This window comes from Gracilinanus agilis, chromosome 2 (assembly GCF_016433145.1).
Source record: "Gracilinanus agilis isolate LMUSP501 chromosome 2, AgileGrace, whole genome shotgun sequence".
NCBI lineage: Eukaryota > Metazoa > Chordata > Mammalia > Didelphimorphia > Didelphidae > Gracilinanus > Gracilinanus agilis.
The window spans coordinates 21,345,141-21,350,761 of record NC_058131.1 but is presented as its reverse complement, the minus strand read 5'-3'; the positions used below and the strand labels follow the sequence as shown (position 1 = coordinate 21,350,761).

The 5,621-nt window shown below is 35.4% G+C and overlaps 1 pseudogene; it reads left to right on the top strand.

The window, feature by feature from the left end:
- Positions 1 to 2,229: 2,229 nt before the first annotated feature.
- LOC123233094 lies at positions 2,230 to 2,909 on the top strand (annotated as a pseudogene).
- The last annotated feature ends 2,712 nt before the right edge of the window (positions 2,910 to 5,621 follow it).

The following is a 5,621-nucleotide window of genomic DNA, read 5'->3' as shown; positions in this document are numbered from 1 at the left end:
CTTACTTCTGCTTCTATAAAACTGGCTGTTTGGTAGCACCAGGCACAGAGTCAGGAAACTCATATCCTGCCTCAGACACTGACTAGCTATGTGATTCTGGGCAAGTCATTTATTTTGCCTGCCTTAGTTTACTCAATATAAATGGGAGTAATAATAGCACCTTCCTTCCAGATGAGAATTGTTTTAAAGTATTTAACATAGTGTCTAACAAATGGTAGGCAATATACAAATACTAGCTATTATTATCACTATTTAAAGAAGGAGTATTAATTGTGCACCTTCTAAGTGGCCATTTCACTTCTCTCTTCAATCCTTTGGGAGAGAAAATATTAGCCTCATTCCAATATTATCCCATATGAGGATGTTTAAAGGAGGATCTACTAAAAGATAATAGCACTTATAGCTTTCTCATTTATTCAGTACACTAGAAGATTAATTATGTCACCTTTAGGGGCATTTCTTCCACCAATACAGGTTATGATTCCATTGTGCCTCAATAGATGGCTACCAAAAAGGCATTTCCATTAAAGAGTATTGACTTTCCTCCATGATCTCATCTACATTCCCAGTTATGCAGAGACTCCCAAAGACATTTTCTTAACTAGGACTTTCAAGTGTAATAGCAGAGATTAGTTATATTTTGGAGTGATCTATTATAATGTCAGGAAATAATGTTTCTTCCATTAACACCTGTATTCAAAACAAGCATCATCATTGCAAGGAGAGAGGTAAAGGGAATCTTGGATTTCATTACTTCAAGAGTCTATACCCTAGCAGATCCTATCAACATGAAAAGTCTTTGAGTATAAGTCCAGAGACAAGTCAAATGAAGTTAACACGTATTTACTAAGTGCTATTATCTATTATAGTTACCTTGCAGGGAATAAACTAACCCAACAAAAAATGCCAAGCCTAGATTATCTGAAGGGTAATGAACTTTTTAGTCATAACTCTCAAATACAATCAATTCAAATAGTATAAAGGAAAAAACATGTACATCAATTAAATGAGTGGGAACACACAACCAGGGAATCATTGATCTTTGGAACATTGAAGAATTTGGCATAGCACTCACTGAACCTAAAATGGTTGGCATATATAAAAATATTTTTATTGTTGTTGGTGGTGGTTGTTGTTATTAAATGGTATCCTTTACATCAATAGCAGATTTTACAATTTTCTCATTCACAAAACATAATTGGAATCAGCTTTGATAATAAGTTGGCCTAATCTCCTTGTTTTCCAGGAGAAACTGGGGGTCTACAGAAGGGAAGAGATTTGTCTTATACCCAATTGTTGGTCAATAGCAAGGCCAGGAGAAGAATCCATTTGTCCTGACCTCAAAACCAGAGATCTTCCCACCTCTTCAAACTTCTGCTATGCTATGAATGTTCAAATGCAAATCCCAGAGTTCAAAGACAAACTCAGATTCTTTAGTATTGGATTGTTCTAGGTTTAATTTATATAACTCATTAAATACTTATATTTGATAATTGAAAAAATATTTTATGTCCCTGATTAATTAATTTCTTCAAGTTATGATTAATTATTTATTCCAGAAAAGTAGTGCCTATGATTTGTGTCTGAATCAGTTTTAGTGGTTAAGCATTTATTAAGCTCTAGGCACTACAATAATGTTGAAAATACAATGAAAGGGGAAAAGAAAAACCCTCAAGCAGCTCACAATCTAATAGGTGAAACAACATAAAACAAAGTAAAAAACAAGATACTGTTATGTTGCAGTTTAGTCATTTTTAAAGGATATCCTACTTACCCTAAACCAATTTAGTGTTTTCTCAGCAAACATACTAGAGTAATTTCCCATTTCCTTCTCCAGCTTATTTTATAGATGAGGAAACTAAGGCAAATAAGGTTAAATGACTTGCCAGGGTCACATAACTAGTAAGCATCAAAAACCAGATTTGGACTCAGGAAGATGAATTCAAGTTCAAAACCTTATTCATTTTGTCATCTACAGGCACCAAAAAGATATAAATAGGGTCAATTGTAGATAGCCATGTTATGTTTGATAGATTTCATCATATGGGAGGACAAATTTTAACACAACTGAGTGACAATGGGCAAGTCACTTCATTTCTCCTTTTCATTTTCTTCACCTAAAAATTGGAGATAATAATATGTGTAGCTACAACACAAATTGAGTTATGATAAGCCTGATAAGATTCTTCACAGAGGACATCAAGAATGGTTGCTGGGGTCTGAAGAGGGATGACGACAACCATTAAAGACATAGGGAATCTACTTTCTGGGCTTTTGGAGGGAGAAGAAGATGTGCTCTACTAGACCACTTATGAAGGTTTCACTGAGGAATATGATGATGAATATCAGGGGGAACACTAAGACACAGAAGATTAAATTAAGTCTGATTTTGACATTGATGTAGGGGATGAGTCAGCAAGTGATGGGGATGGAGATGAACCAATAAGAAAGTCTCATGTAGTTAACAAGGTCTATAAGAATCCTATCAAGAACTTGAGGCAACTAAAATAAGTACAGCAGCTGGCAGCTCCCAGAGGGCATGGAAGGAGAAAACACTGTTACTCTTGATGCTGAAGGACGAAGGTCCAGACAGCTAGAAAGTCAATATGCCAGGCTATAGCTGAGCACACTCATAAGACACATCTCTGGGTTTAGGAGTGGCAGGGTCAGTCATAGAGACTAAAGGATTCACACTGACATAAGAGGAGGTTCTCAGGGAAGCCAAGATCACAGAAGAATTCAAGTTATATTCACATGAGAAATTCTAGCAACTAAAGACAGACAAGAAAAAATAGGTTCATAAGAAGCATAAATGCCCAGAGGCCAGGGATCAGCTCCATGCATTGTCTGTCATGTTACTTTTTGTCCAGCCTTGTACCTTTTGCAAATATTCCCTATGCCACCGCTAGAGCCTTCTAGACTATCTGGGAGTCCTTCAAGAAGTAAATCATAGTCCATGGACTTCCATCTGCTGCTTCCACTTTGGACCCTGACCCATCACCTCCTGAGCCCTTCCAGGTACCCAAGTCCTGAGCTCTTCACCAGAAAATCATAATCAAATGAAAGAATATCTAATCCTCATGGATTCCTCTTTTGTCCTTTGTCATCTGGACCTTGCTGACCTCATCTCTCTGTCTTTTCTCCCATTTGTCTCTTTCCCTTGGATTCTCCTGTTCCTAATTCTTTCTTCTTTCTTTCCACAATCAACATGTCTATGTTCTGTCTATTCTTTTTAATCTAATAAAAATAGGAAATTTTTAAAAAGGGACTCAACACATACAAATAACCTATCTAACACTATCTAAACTTTATCTCTATCCTTTATATTGACCTGAGGACCCATTAAATATAAGGGGCTTCTGACTACTGCTGAATCTCATGACTTCTGATTCCCTAAAGCACATAGGAAAAGACTAGAACTGTTGATCCATGGAATCAACTCCCAAATTTTATAGTTAGAAAGAGCTGAGATCCGATTGGTCTCAAAGTTGTACTAATTGTGGACAAATCATTTAATGTTCACCTGTCTCGGTGGCCTCAACTGTAAAATTGTGATAATAATAGTACATATTTCATAAAGGTTGTTTTGAGGATAAAATGAGATATTTGTAAAGAATTTAGCGGGCCCTGGAACATAGTAGGTGCCATGTAAAAGTTTCTTCCCTCTCCCCTTTAGTCTTAAGAACTAAGTAACTTTATATAATAGCTCCAAGCATGATCATCTTCTCAGCCTACAACATGGATAACCACATTTTTAGAGGCAGCATAAAACTCAGTTAATCAGACCCCTCAATTTCACTGATCTGCTAGAACCATTATTTAAGAAACAAAAACAATTAAAAAAAAACCCTCCAGGAATATTTTATTTTTCCCAATCAATTGTAAAACACATTTTATTCATTATTTTCTAAGATTTTGAGTTTGCAATCCTCCCTCTCACTGTTTCCCTCCACTTATCCCCTCCCATAAACAGTACATGAGTTATACACCTACTCTAATATTAAACATATTTTATATATATCATGTTGTGAAAAAGGCACATAATTTTAAAAATGAAGAGAATAACATGAAAAATTGTATCCTTAAATTGGCATTACTCCTCCATCAGCCCTTTGTTTGGAAGTGGATAGCATTTATCCTCATGAGTGCTTTGGAAAGGTCTTGGAACTTCATGTTATTGAGAATAGAAAAGACATTTCATAGCTGATCATCTTAAAATATTGCTGTTACTATCCACAATATTCTCCTAATATCGGCTCACTTTATATTCTTTTAGTACATAAAAGCCATTCCAGAATTATTTGAAATCATCCTGATAATTATTTCTAAATAATTATAATATTACATTACAATCATATAACTTCTTCAGCCATTCTCTAACTGATGGAAGGACATCCCATCAATTTTCAATTCTTTGCCACTACAAAAAGAGCTTCTATAAACAATTGTGTACACATAGATCCTTTTCTCTCCTTTTTTCATCTCTTTGGTACATAGACTTAAGAGTATTATTACAAGATCAAAAGGTATAAAAAAATTAATAGCCATTTTGGCATAGTTCCAAATTACTCTCCAGAATGGTTGGATGAGTTTACAACTTCAATAGTATAGTACATTAATGTTGACATTTTCCCAGATCCCCTCAAACATTTATCAATTTCCATTTGTGTCATGTTAGCCAATCTAGTGGGTGTGAATGTTTCCTCTTAGTTGTTTTAATTTCTGTTTTTGCAATCAATAGTGCCTTGCAATATTTTGTCATATGACTATAAAAAAGTTTTGATTTCTTCATTTGAAATTTGCTTTTTCATATTATTTGTTCATTTTACATTTGTTGATTACATTGCATTCTTATACTTTTTAAATTTTTATTTAGAAAAATTTTTGTGGTTATATGACACATAATCCCCCCTACTCTCCTCCCCCTTCCCAAAGCTGACAAGGAGTTCCACTGAGTTATACATATATCATCATCAAAACCTATTTCCATGTTATTCATGTTTGCACTAGAGTGATTCTTTAACATCAAAACCCTAATCACATCCCTATCACTCTGTGTGGTGGATCATGTAGTTTTCTAATGCATTTCTGGTGGCCAGAGTTTTTTCTCTGAATGTGGACAGTGTTCTTTCTCATAAGTTCCTATGGATTGTCCTGGTTCATTGCATTGAAGCTAGTAGAAAAGTCTATTACATTTGATTGTGCCACAATGCATCAGTCTCTGTGTACAATGTTCTCCTGGTTCTACTCCGAAATTTCACTCTACATCAATTCCTGGAGGTCTTTCCAGTTCACATGGAATTCCTCCATTTCTTTATTCCTTTAATCACAATGATATTCCATCACCAACATATACCACAAGTTATTCAGCCATTCCCCAATCAATGGACACCCCCCCTTTTCACAATTTTTTGCCACCACAAAGAGTATGGTTATGAATGTATTCTTATAAATTTAACCAATTTAGATTCAATTACTAGCTCATAGCCTACTCTCTACCTAAGCAAATCTGTCTGCTGTCAGTCAATCAGGCTGCACCACAGGTATACCAGGGCTACAACCCCCAGAGGCTATTTCCATTTTATTTGTGAAGTGCTAAGGCTGCTGCTGTATTGAAGTCA